Consider the following 14,922-nt stretch of genomic DNA (forward strand, 5'->3'; position numbering starts at 1 on the left):
ATGTCATATTTGAATTGAATTGTTTGCCATATAGCCATGACATGGGAACTTTAATGCCTTGGGATTAAAGTTATCTGGCACCGGACATATGAAAACAATTCCAAAGTAATAGCTATGTAGACACATAATGTTTCAGCTGTATCCCCCAAGCCCACAAGCAAAGTCATGTTTATTTCAATTCCTATTCATAGTTATGTGCCTTCGGCATCATTTGCATCATTTGCATTGTTTGGTAGGGTCGTATATATCGTCAGAAGTCTGACTAAGTTGAGACTCAGTGACATGGAAATTCCATATATCAAGAGCACTTGTAATATGGTGAATAGTTCATTCTCATACTTAATGTAACAACATCACGAGTGCGTGGATTAATCTCCCCCATCTCGTATCTATTGATAGTTATCGAGACCGGACAACAATATCTGAGCTACCAAAATTGACGGAACAACCTTTGTAATGATATAATATTCACATTCAATTTGGTGGTGCACTCAGTATTTTGGATCAAGAATCAGGGGAGTAAGGAGGAATGCCAAGAAGAGGTAGAACGGTGCCCACTTCACCACCCCTCTAACCCCTGGGGCAAGAATCAGGGAGTAAGGAGGATTGCCAAGAAGAGGTACAACGGTGCCCACTTCTAAGAAGTTAGAGCTCAAACAGCCTGTCACGATATTTTCAAGCTTTATGGAAAAGGTATGTTTTTCCTCTGCGCATTCAAACAGATGTACAAGTGTTTTTCTCATTATCATAATGTTAAGGAATGGAAAATCCATGTTTTTACCCTGAATCCCAGTGTCTACGTTTTAGCTCCTGGATGCATCTCTTTATCCATGCGATGATGGTCTGTGTCTCGCCTCCCAGAAGCAGTGCCCTTATTCTCAATCATGGTATATTTATGTTTACAGCCTCTCTGTTCTTCAATGATTAATTGTGTTCTGGTTCCACCTGAGTCTTCAAAACTTTTGTGGTCTCAAGCTTGAACGAAAGTGAATGGACAATTGTAGTCCATTTATCGCACTAGAAAACTATTGCCATCGATTGTTTGTTAATTAATTATGATATATTTTTGTTTCGAGACTTATGTTTAGACGGGGGATGGCTTTATATATATGGGTATGTTCTTCCTAGGCCCTTGTAACCCCGTAGGGTCTAGGACCCAGATGAGGTACAAGGGATGACCCTATCAACTCAGAGTCAACGTATTAAACTAAATTTACATGTATCACATATTTTTACGAGTCACCACACTTGTCTCGATTTAATGTGACATTGTTTTGGGCGACAATTTGGTTATCTTCTTAAAACGACAGTCCATCTGAATATCATCACAGTCATCTGTTTGATAACTAGTCACCTCATATCATTTTCATTCTCATGTTGACCAACATATTGTGCCATAAGGCAGCTTTATGTATTCATTATACATAGCTGTACAAGTCTCTTGTGTTTTTATTTTCTTTGGCAGAATATGACGTTATTGATTTATGATTTAACTCCTTGTAAAATTAATAAATCGTGCATATCATTTTGTTATAGTATGGGTTTCTATAGCAGAGGTAACAGGGGTAGAGGAAGGCAGAATATGTGGAGAGGGTTGGGAATATTCAATAACTAGAAACAGGTGACCAAGAATGTCAATGCAATTTGATGGAGATTTTCCTGAACTGGGGCAGCTACTTAGCATTGGGTTGGTGAATCTTTTTGGCCAGCATATGGCCCAACTTTTTCAGCCTTCATTACTCATTACTCAATGCTCCCAGCATTGGCATCCCTTTGCAACCACATGTTCAAGGCCAAATCATTATTCCTTCGAATAATGGATGGCAAGTCTTGATACAAACACAACCTATTCAGCATGAAGAGCATGCATCTAGTTCACAACCACTTCCCCCACCATTGTTACATGCATCTCAACAACACCCCTCAGTTGCCTCTCATGTTGCTCATGTTTCGCAGCCCCTTGTTTAGTCTCCTAGACCAACACCTTCTGCAAAATAAAAAATATCCCAAACTGCCAAATCTAATTCTAATTCATCACATGGTTCATCTCACTCAGTGACACCCCATGCCCAGAATGAGCAGCAAGCTGAAAAGTTCTCTTAAAGAAGAAATTGCTTCACATAGAAAGTAAGGTATCCAGTAGGATTGCGTCTTTATTTCCATAACAGTTTTTAGCATCCCATGGTTTCAGTGGACAGTTGCATCACAATTCAGGGTTTTTATTTTTGCAGTGTTTATCATGTGGCATTTTATATGGACAGCTGTATAATTTTGGGAATTTTCAACAACATACATTTTAGACCGTATATATTTTGAGACATCGTGATAATTATTAAGTGTCATTTTCTTTTCTTTTTGAGGTACAAGGGATATTTGATGATGTGGTATCTTTTGTTTGAATAGTTTCACATGGTTAACATACTTCATTTGTGATATGGTATATTATAATATTATAGTTATGTTGGATATTCAACATTTGTTATAGGGTAAATTATATGATTACGAAGTTGGTCTCTGTTATGAAACGAGCTCAAGAAAAGATAGAAAAGATAGATCAACGACTTAGAATTCAGCCTCTTCGAGGGGGCAACCTCCTTTACATTACATAAATGAACAATTCTTCGATGATACAAATGAAAAGACCTCCTTTCTATATATAGGAGTCTAAGGGGTCATAACATAATCAGAGCTGACATAACAATAATAATGTAAGGGCAAAATAATAACAATAGTGGGCTTCTATGGGGCACATTAGTAACAATATGGGCACTACATGGGTACATCAATATAATAAGTGGGTTGTACTAATAACAATAAGGGGTTACACTAGTAGTATAGGGGCCTAACATGCCCCTCTCCTTCAAAAAGCGTTGTCCTCAACGCTTGAGTAGTTCTTGATGCTTTTGTATAAAATTCTTGTCCTCCCATGTGGAATCTTTAGCAGGTAAGTTCTTCCACTTGATGAGATACTCTGACATTGATTGATTCGTAGCTGTCAGGTTCTTGTTTCTGTGACTGCTCCAGGTTCCAATATGAATTTTCCTTCCTTTTCAATATCTCGCAATATTGTTTGAATTGGGATCTTTTGCAACTTTTGAATAAGTGGCCATACTTCTTTGTCCTTCTTCCATTCATCCCTTGCTTCGTTTATCCAATCTGGTTGGATAATAGAAATAGCACAAAACAATGCTTCCATATCCTCATCCTTGAAGAGTCTTCCCATTCGGTAAGGTCACCATTTTTTAAGTGCATGTAGTATTGCCAACATTTCCTTCTCATAAATAGCTTGCTTTAGATGTAGCAGTAAAAATACCCAATCGCCTACATCAAAACATTTTTCACTATGATGTTGATCTACCTGTTGTTTCATTTGATTTTGCACCGAAGTGGCGTTATCCTTTAAAAGTTGGAGAACTTGTTGTTGATGCTCAATTTGATCTTTCACTGCTTGAACCTTTTTCTTCTTGATATGTCCTTCTATCTTTAGAGTTTGAGGAGTGGTAATTTCTTCCAATCCTTTACAAGATATGGTCGGATTCATTTCTTGACGCTCGATGTGATCTTTCACTTCTTAAACATTTTTCTTCTTGATATGTCCTTCTATCTTGATAGTTTGAGGAGTGGTAATTCCGACCAGTGAATTACAAGATATGGCTGGATTCATTTCTTCTTTCTTGATGTGATATTTCACTTCTTGCACCTTTTTCTTCTTGATATTTCCTTCTATCTTGAGAGTTTGAGGAGTGGTCATTCTTGCCAATAGTTTACAAGATATGTTCTGATTCATTTATTCTTTCTTTGGGGTCGGGTCCTGGCATATATCCTCTTCTTTTGATGATTCTTGATCCTTTTCTTCCTCCTCTTCATACTCTATGTAAAATAATTTCTTCTCAGCACACTTATGACCTTTAGTGCATTTGCTATCACAATTGTAACAAAGCCCTTTTTCTCTTTTTTCTTCCAATTGTTGTGGTGTAACCCTTGTAGGTTGTGGAAGGCTAGGAGAAACAACACGTCCATCTTTAAAGTTGTGAGGGGTAGACTTCCTTGTTTCCATAATTTTACTTTCAAATATGTCACAAAGCCCTTTTACTCTTTCCAATTGTTGTGGTGTTGCTCTAAAGAAGGTGTTGCTCTTTGTATCCTCATAATGTGCTATCATTTCCTCCGTGAGAATTGACCATGTAACAAGTTGTTTACGAGAACAAACCCCTTTATACCATAAAAATTGATCCGGTTCTAAATATGAAGATGCAATACATACCTTTTGTAATAGTGGTACACCATGTAGATCAAAATATTGTTCCATCTGAAGTATCCAATTTACCGGATCCTTGCCATCAAACTTCCTCATCTTGCTTTTTCTTGTTTTTAGGACCTCGATATTGAAACAACTGTAACTCTGTACTTGCGGATATTTAAGTTCTAAAATTGCTACCTGTAGTAGCCCTCTGTGTCCTTTTTCCAATGCCACCAGTCTGATCCAAATTGGATTCTCCAAAAAAGAGTTATGCACAATCTCCCAAGATGACCTGATTATAGACCTTTCCAGAAGAGCGAACTTGTATGAAGTGCCATGTGTCAAGTTTTCGACCTTTGGCTCTGAAAAAGATATACAAGAAACTACAGTCTGTCCTCTTTCTGTACCTGCTTACAAAATTTCAATCCAATCCCCAGAGAGAAAGTTATGACGATTTTCCCCAGGTCACCTGTTTTGAATGTAATTCAGGAGTCTGCAAAAAGACCAACTTCCTCAGATCATATCTCCACAAATATCGCGCAAAAAGCTCTGAAATTTGGACCCAAGGTTCAGCGCTATTTCTTCTCAAATGGGTTTTCTTGCGACTTCTAAAACGCCACAGAAAAAAAGTTATAGCGAAAATGCCACGATGACCTGTTTGGAGCAGCGAAACCCTAGAATCCAAAGCTCTGATACCAAATGTTATGAAACCAGCTCAAGAAAAGATAGAAAAGATAAATCCACGCCTTAGAATTTAGCCTCTTCGAGGGGGCAACCTCCTTTACATTACATAAATGAACAATTCTTCGATGATACAAATGAAAAGACCTCCTTTCTATATATAGGGGTCTAAGGGGTCATAACATAATCAGAGCTGACATAACAATAATAATGTAAGGGAAAAATAATAACAATAGTGGGCTTCTATGGGGCACATTAGTAACAATATGGGCACTACATGGGTACATCAATATAATAAGTGGGTTGTACTAATAACAATAAGGGGTTACACTAGTAGTATAGGGGCCTAACAGTCTCATTCTATTAGGGTCCAACGTAAAGTTTCATAAATAAATTTATTTTATCACACTTTCAGAACATTCCTTCTCTCCTACTTTCTAATCAACTCGGATTATAAAATCAAACATAATGAAATCTTTTAAATAACAAAACTTCCAAAATTGCTTTGAAGTTCTTTAAAAGGGAATTGGATCTATGAAGGAAAAAGAGATAAAATGGAAGAGGGGTTTGTCATACATATTTTAAAGTTGTCATTTTGCTCTCTGATTTTATTTTTCTTAAAGTAGAAGTTGATCTTGATGATGACAATAGTATCATTTCACCAGGGGAGACAAATTAAGGTGACTTCATTAATAATTTAAGGAATTGTTCTAGTATCTTGCATTTTATAATTTCTTCATTGTTGTTTGAAGGTCTGGTCTTTTGTTAATTAGTAATAATAGGTATCATTTTGCAGAGAACAAGTTGCCCATAACTACATTTACTTGAAGGATTCAATGAACTACCATCTTTTTTTGTTTTCCAAGCTATTATATATGATTTGATTTTCCATTGCAATGGTTTGTGTTGAGATTGGTCAAAGACCTTAGCATAGCTCTACTTCTCAAGAATTTGGTTGTATTGCTACATTATAAATAAAATCAGCCTTTTATTTGCAGCTTTACTATTGGGTATATCTTCATTTATTTTTGTATATTTTACATCAGCAGTCTCTCCTTATTTCCTAAATTGTTGCGGCTTATGCTCTATAGAATTCAGGGTCATTGACCTTGAAATTCTAACTAGCTCATTGATTTTATTGAATCTGATTTGATTTTGGATTTCACATAAAAAAAATCCTAGTTAGAGCATTATGTTTCATTATCTCGTTGGTTTAATGAGATTCGAGGAGTTGTGTTTTAAAAAAAAATCTAATTAATTTAATCACAACATCAACAGATGGTATGACTCCACTAAATGTGAATTAATGAGCCGATGTGGAGCATGCAGGGAGGTCGTCTAATTACTAGGATTTAAGTATTTTGTTAATAGATGCGAGGGAGACCATTGATAATGAAAATGGTCCCAAAATACATAGCACAATCTACAGAGTGTGAATGAATGAGTTGAAGTCAAGCACTCCAAAGAATTAGTCAACATGGGCCAATGATGAAAACCTAATGTCAATCGCGAGGAAACTGCCACTGATGATTGCAAGCTCCAAGGTATTAGATTGTTTCTAGATCTACATCCTAGATAAAACACATATTTCATTAAAATTGGAAACATTTTATTACAAGGGTATCACTAAAATTGAGTTTTTTTTGTTATTTTAAAATTCCAGATCCACTATTTAATTCCAAATTTAATGAAATATGTGTTATAAGGTTTTGAAGTCAATGAGAAGAGATCCACTGAAAGAGGGCCTTAATGTATTCCTCATCATCTACATGAAACTGACACCAAGATAAGGCATTAGGGGAATTTTGAGGTCTAAAATGGGCCTCCTAAGGAAATTTTAAAATAATAATGCAAATAATAAAATAAGATTATATTACATCATCAAATTTTAGAGGGATAAAAGAAAAAACTATATTTTCAACTTATCTCCCTAAGGTTTTCCTCAAATTTCGAGCGGGACTACTCGTTAGATGCAAAATTTAATTTCTCATCCAAGGAGTACCCATATTGAATACTTTCGATGGACCTTGCTACACGAAAAATGAGAAATACATTTTAAAAAAAAAAACATGATTGCAATCACATTTTTCGTGTACCAGGGTCCATTGAAAGTATGAAACATGGGTACTCCTTGGATGAGGAATTAAATTTTGGATTCAACGAGTACTCCTACTCAAAATTTGAGTAAAACCTTAGGGAGATGGGTTGAAAAAAATAGTTTTATTATTTTATTATTTTTTAATATTTTTACTTTTTTACTTCAAAAATGGTGAATCATCTCTCGTGGTTGGCATCATCATCTTGAATCATATTGGTTCTTATAAAGTTTATTTTGGTTGTACATTTTTCCTAGGAGACCCATTTTAGACCTCGAAATTCCCCTAATGTATATGATGATAGCAAATGAAGAATTTATGTACAACTGGCACATAGATGGCTAACACAAAAGGTGTGATGATATTTTAAGATGGTCGACTCTTGATTGTGACTTTCCTTAATAATATAACGACATGACACTACAGTGATCTTGGAAGCATAGACTGAAGAATACCAATAGGCATGATAACAACATAGGAGGCATCACCAAAACCCATAGACTAGAAGGGTAACCAATTGAGCGAGATATTGATTCAATCACAGAGTGGCACGACTCAAGCTGAAGATGTAGTTCAAAATACTAGAAAACCTTACTATAAGAGTATGACTTGAACAAGTGCCATGTCCAAGCATGACATACAACTGCCAAGATAGAGATGTGCAAGTAAAAAATACATCCCCCCACCTTTTGTATAGTGTATCCCCTTCATAATTTAATGAGCATGAAAGAGAAGATAAGTAAGATCAATAGGTTCATTTTTCATAAGTTTTATAGCATGGACAAGAAAGAAATAAAAGTACACGCATCTTCATCTCACGGTTTTACGAGCTTAAGAATGGAAAATAGAGTGCTCATCAACTTTCAAATTAATTAACCAGCAGGAAAAGACAGAAAGAGCTCAACATTTTCATACAGGTCAAGCATGAAAAGTTGATAGTAAAATAAGCTTGAGGTTTTCATGAGTTTAATGATTCGTGAAAAGAAGACAAAAATGGACTCGGAATTTTCATATAGATTTAATGAGCATGATAATATAGCAAAAGGAGCTCAAGATTTTCATTGTTTAACGAGCATGAAAAGAAGGTCAAAAGGAGGTTTGTTCCAAAGATACGAGTGGTATAACGGTACCTATATTATTCTGAGAATAACTTACAAAACCAACATAAGTAAAGTAGAAAGCAGTGCAAAGTGCCTCACATTGGGAATCCACTCATTGCAACAATCTCTCTAAAAGGTGATGGAAGGTTGCGAGATGAAGGAAAGTCTAATGCAAAGATAAGAGGTCGAGCATGGATGCAAAGCTGGAAAGCAGAATAAAGGAAAGCATCAGTATGAAAACATCTAGAAATACATTGAGGACCATGAGCATAGGCAACTATAAAGAAACATGAGAAAAAAAGTGTTGGACCCCTATAGGGTATAGCAAAAAATGTTACACAAAGAGAGGCATGAGGCTCAACAATGATATCATGGTTGGTACTATAGAGGATGCCCTAACCTATGAATATCTGCAACATGGGCACCAAAATGACAATCAGGTGTTATTCTAGGGTGTCCATTGAGGGTAGGCTCTACTGCTCAAGTTATGACATGCAAAAAGGAGTGGTTAATGATGCAAACTAGTGGGGTGGGCCCTAAGGCAAGGTGAACTTGTAATGGAAAAGACCCGATTAGAGGAAATTTCAACTCAAAAATAGCCACCTAAAAAAATTTTAAGAAATTAATAAAATAATGCCATGTAGACAATTTTTTAATATATCATTTTTATTATTTTACTTTTATCAAAATTACCCAAATAAATGTCACATTTATCAAAACAACGATATATATATTTTGTATTTAAATTATATTATTTGCACAAGATTTAATATAATTTAAATTAAAAAGCAAATTTAAAATTTAAATTAGTTACACATGATATATATATATATATATATAATTTGTTAATACAATATTTAAATTTAAATTACCCTAATAAATGCACTTTTTATCAAAATAACCGTATGTATATATTTATATTTAAATTAACCGTATGTATATATTTATATTTAAATTAATTTATTAAGATTTAATAAAATTAAAATTAAAAAAGTAAAATTTAAATTTAAATTAGTTACACATCATTAAAAACACACTCAACCCATGATTTACCCTTTATTAAAAATATTGTCGATATTATAACTTTTGTAGAATAAGATATTAATTATTTTTAATATTTAATATAGTTATGGGTCATTTGGGCACCATTCACACTTAAGGTAGGTAAATTATATTATTAAAAAATGTATCAATACCCAATCACACTTGCATCTCTTTTGAATTTTAAAGGATTTTGATTGGCTTACACATTATGACATGGGAATTCAATGTTAACGTTTTAAAATCAAATTTCCTATCATTTGAATAATGCAATGAAAAAATCGGGAACCCTACTCCTATATTTCAACTTTAATGGTATACCTCGAATAATCAAAAATAAAATATTATATACATATGTACAAAGCATGACATAACCTGACAATTTATGCAATGTAGTGCTCACTATCAGGTACATGCCAAGGATTCCAATATATGAACTAATGTGCACTTTTTAGAAATATATGGCACAACATTATGGGGCCATGCCACATCCAATTAAACTTCCACATTCTTAAAGGTTGATGATTCCAATGATAACTTAGAACCAGAGCATTATCAGGGACAATCCAAGGACATAAAAGGGTGAATGGCCTCACGAGCTAAGACAACTCCTTCATAATGATGATTAAGACATGAAGATGGTATGAGGAATGTGTTGAAGGGGGAATTTACAGTGGATAATCCAGTGGCAAGTTCAAAGCTATAAATAATTGACTTGACTTGGTCCAAGGGTGGTGCTTCATTAGATGACATAGGAAATTCCCTCTAGTCCAATTCAAGATTTGCAGTGCCAAACTCCATCATTTCCAAGTGCAGGAGAGGAGAGGCATCAGGACGTATGTTCTCCCTTAGCTCATCTTGTGAAGTCATGACCTCCAAGTATGCCTTATCTGAAGGCAACTCAATATCAAGCGATTCATGTGAAAGTGATGGAGTGATGGCCCATGTCAGCAGAGTATCTTGATCATATTCCATATCGTGATGAATTTTTTTACCAGTGTCATCAAGTGGTTGTGGAAACACTAAATAGGGGATTACTTCCATAAAATGTGGCATTGTGCCCTAATGAGATTCATCTTCCGTAGGCATAACTCAAGAATCAGGAGGTCCAAGAGATTCACTAGCAATAGAAGAGATCAGGTTAATCATGAATCAAATGGACATGGTTCTAGTGGAGAAAGTAGAAATGTTCCCATCAAGGAGGAATATTTGAACATCCCCGCTCTAATGCTTTTAGAAAGGGTGGTGTAATTTCCTATAAATGGAACTGACTTACTATCATGAAATTGAAGATTAGGCTTGCAAAAGTTCAACTGACCAATGGTGATTATTTTACCCTAATGGGGGTATCATGACTCAAAATATGAAAGACACTACAATCGTCATAGCATAAAACCAACTTTTATCGAATTAGAGGTTATAATCAAGCAATGCATTGGTGACCTCGACCTCAACAGAGATCGTTTTCCCCCTAGCTCTATAGGTAAAGAAACAAATATCCCTTGAGGTTGTAAGGTGTTTCCATCAAAGGCCTTCAATGTTTATGTAGGTGCAAAAAACGTTGGGGAATCAAGAGCTTTCCAACACTTCGATGACATAATGCAAGTTGATTCCCCCTCATGCAAAACTATCCTATGAACTTGTTGTCCAAAAAAATGGACCATTATTTGGAATACGAGACGATGTGGGATATGGGGTTTCCAAAAAGAAGAATCGAAGTTCACAATATTCAAATTTGAGGGATCCACCCCACCAATAGTAGACAAAAGTGCCTTGCATTGAATTGGGAAAATTTGCAACACTTCTAATGTAGACATAGCAATTTGAGCTTAGGTCAGATCCTCAACAATGTTGTATTTATGAGCGGCCTTTGCATTAGGGTTATGTATATTCATTCGAAGGGAACCCTTAGGCAGGCACGTCATAGTGTTTAGTGATGGATTATTGATTCGGATTACATAATATTGTTTTCCATCCATCTCAATGCTTTCAAAGTGGAAAAATTGAAGGAATAAGCTCACAGGACCCTTTTTACCATCGAGACCTGATTTGGAAAATTAGGGTTTGATAGCTTTCCAATGGCACAAAAACCACATCAATCAAAGTTTGTATGCAAAATTTATTCCACTCAAAAGTTTACCTTCCTATTTTCACCACCATAATTCAAGAGGATGCCACGCCAACCCCTGTAATTCATGGAAAATGGGCTAGTCATGTGATTATGATGAAGAAGACTCTATAAGAGTCTATATTGTAACTTTAACTAAGAGTTGAGATAGTCAAACCTAAGTACTAATAGGATGTCTAGTTGTGTTATAACCAGGTCACTAGGAGGAAAAAGGGGTTCCATTATTTCGGGTGAATTTGTTCCATAGCTGAGAAAAAATAACCAAGAGGGAAATGGGATAGAGCACACAAAAAGAATTTGTGCATTGTAGTAGCCCATAGGTCACAGGCAAATCTTCTTTATTCTCGTAGACATTTTCTATTTAGAGAAAGGGAACAAAGCAACCTCACCTTCCAGTTGGCTTTTCTCCTGAAAGGGTTTCCCAGGTCAAATCATGTCAAATGTGTATGTGGGATTTTATTTAATTGTTCCCTATTTTCTACATAATTTTAATTCGCATGCATACACTATTAATATTAATCTACAGATCTATAAATCTAAAGAGAAATAAAATTTAAATAGTGTATCTTTTGAATTTTTAAGTATAATTTTATCAGATCTACTATGAGGAATTGTCTAGTGGAATATCTGTGGTAGTTTACAGATCACTTATCGAAATGAAGTTGACCATCCTATGGAGGGTGGGTCACGAGCTCCGAGGTAGAAGTTTCACTCTTAGGATTTATATATGGATTTCTAAATTAAACATAAAGATATCTCAGGTAGAATATGAGGCATTAGAAGAGTTTCCCCCATTACCCCCTTGTTGAGGTGGTGGAGGATTTGAAACCATGTGTTGTTGTTAGACTAGAAAACTATTTGTCAAGACAACTAGTTGATGAGCAAGTTGTTACAAGAAATGTCGATGAATTGCATCCAGTCATGGGAACTCATGAGTAAGATGATCATCCCTACAAAACTTGCCAAGGAAGTAATTCTTCTTCTTCTTCTCCTTGGTACCACTCCTATTGTTGTCTTGGGTTTGTGATGACCCTTTTTCCTCAATTCAAGTCTTGGACTTATTCTTTTTCTTCTTATCTCTTTGTTGTTGAGAATTCTTATTCGAGGTGGACTAAACATAATTAACCTTGGAGGTGGGAACAAGGACATAAGGAGTTTGAGTATAAGTAGGTTGAATAGTTGACGCACTAGAAGATATGTTAATTTGAGCCATTTTTAGAGGCTAGTTGGTTTATGCTTCTAGAAAATACAAAGCCCACAATTCCAGTAGCATGGTTTCTGGGTTTTTGAGTTGAATATTCTGTCGATGATCGAGGAGCATTTGGAATATATTGATATAATGTCCCTGCTTGAGAATAGATCAAGTTGACTTGGCGGGCATGAAATATGGATTTCTCCTTAGTTTGGACCCCACTTGAGGCAATAAAGGCTTAATAAGCCACTCGCGGAGCAAGTCATGAAGAATCTTAGTTCGAAGCAAGGCTCATCATCTCCTCCACTCATGAATATGATTAGAAATGGGAATGGAGTTATCATCATGGAATCTAGTGAGAGTATCTATACCAGTCTCATATCTAATAGAAATTTGGTAATGAATGATAAAATTATGTGCTAAAGATAGGAAAGTATCATAAGTGATTAATTCTAAATTCTAAATCAATATACCATTTGGTAGCATTGTCAATGAAATTCCACTAGAAAAAACATGGCCTAAGGCTATCATCAATAAAGGAGTTGGAAAAATACCAAAAAAGATAATTAATGATATGGGTTGTGGGGTCTTCTCTAGGTTTACCATCGAATTTTGGAATGTTTGCTAGCAACTTATGTGGAACAGGTGGCCATGCAAGTTTATGTCTTATTGGGTCACTCATCAAATTACAAATATCAGGCAATTCCAAAGTTTCCAAGAAAAGAGATGTGAATGATGCTTGGGAGGGGTTAGATTCCCCATGTGACCCAAATGGAGGAGGTGCTCCCCCCATAGCATTATTTCTAGTATTAGGGCTACTCATGGAAGACTGTGGGTTGGCTAGAGGTATAAGTTCTAGCACCCATGTAAAATTATGATTGATTAATTCCTCAAGGGTAAGTGGCCTCAGTTGCGAAAGGATTTTCAATAGGCTTGATCTAGGTGGATATTGGTGGCCACCCGCCTATTCCACCTAGACCCCCCAGTGAGTTTCATTTGTTTCCTTGTTCATTTCAGCATTTATTGTTTTTAGCATTTTTTCAGGTCCTAAAATTCCAGAGCAGTTTTGACCTCCTAAACGGAGTTTTTTTGGGGTCTACGGGAGGACAAATCCATAGGCATGGGCTTGCGATGAACCATGTATTACTCGACAAGACCTTTCCAACAAGGTATCGTACAGGCCAAAGGGAGATAATATGACCAAGTTACAACCCTCGAAAGTTCGTTGCCCAACTAACCCCAAGGGGGCCACAAACTCTTAGTGTTACATCTCCTGGGGTTAGGGTTTTGGTTGTTTAGGATTTTTTAATGTTTTCCAATAATAAATAGGCCCTTGAGCCTCATGGTAACACAGTTTAGAGGCATGTATCCATCACATATCTTCTCAAAGATAAGCTACCATCACTCAATCTATCGTATTTCGATTATGTTTGTAAGCATAGTTCAATATTTTTCTATTAATGAAATGAAGTGTTTTTCTGCTACATCTCTGTGTTTATGATTATATCTGTAAGTTTTTGTGTTCCTCTTTAAGTTCAGATCAGTATTATCAGAGCGGTCTACTCTTTCTCTCTTTGCATGTCCCCAACGAGGTCAAGGTATAAGGAGTTAGGGCTTGATCCGGTTGAACCATTGCAAGATCAACCGCGCAAAACCCGATGACCTCCCATGGTGGAAGAAAAGAAAGACAAGCGGGAAAGAGATCCTTTCAAAATGTTGCTCGAGGAAGCCCGCGAACGACAGAGGGACGTGATTATGGATAACTTTTCCCACATCCTTCGACGGCTACACACATGCGATGCATCTTCATCCAACAGCCACTCCTTTTAAGGTACAAGTTAACTTTGATATTCCCATATTCGAAGTCCTAATAGATGCAGACATCATAGCTTAATGGTTAAATCTGTTGGAAGGATATTTTCCAGTTCATTACTTTTCCAATTGGGAAAAGGTTACTTTTTCACTTCTCAAAGCCACCCCACAAGTCAAGGACTGGTAGGAAACCTACTGTGAACAAAAGGACGAGAGTGAACCCTCATTGTTTTCAGTTGCACCCACTTGGAATTATTTTTGAGACGCCATCAAGGAACAATATTACCCTATCAGGAGCTATGAAGACAAATACATAAAGTGGACCATGCTACGGCAGGGAAGGGACCAAGATGTGCCAAAGTTCACAAATATTTTCCATACCCTTCGCACGAAGCTGGGTATCAAGGATACTGAGTGGCATTTGGTGCTCAAGTACCGCGGCTATCTACACAAGTACATCCAGGACGAGATGGAGTTCCTGGACATTTCCTCACTTGGCACGGCGTATTAGTATGCTGTCAAGATTGAGCAGAAGTTTAAATAGAAGAAGCGGGACTTTGGATCTACAAATCCAAAGCAAGGAAAAGGCACCCCAAACCACATAACAAAGGACCAAGCCAAGGCAGGGATAC

The sequence above is a fragment of the Pinus tabuliformis genome, chromosome X, assembly GCF_031772625.1.
Source record: "Pinus tabuliformis cultivar Carrire ecotype Pingquan chromosome X, CPIR1, whole genome shotgun sequence".
NCBI lineage: Eukaryota > Viridiplantae > Streptophyta > Pinopsida > Pinales > Pinaceae > Pinus > Pinus tabuliformis.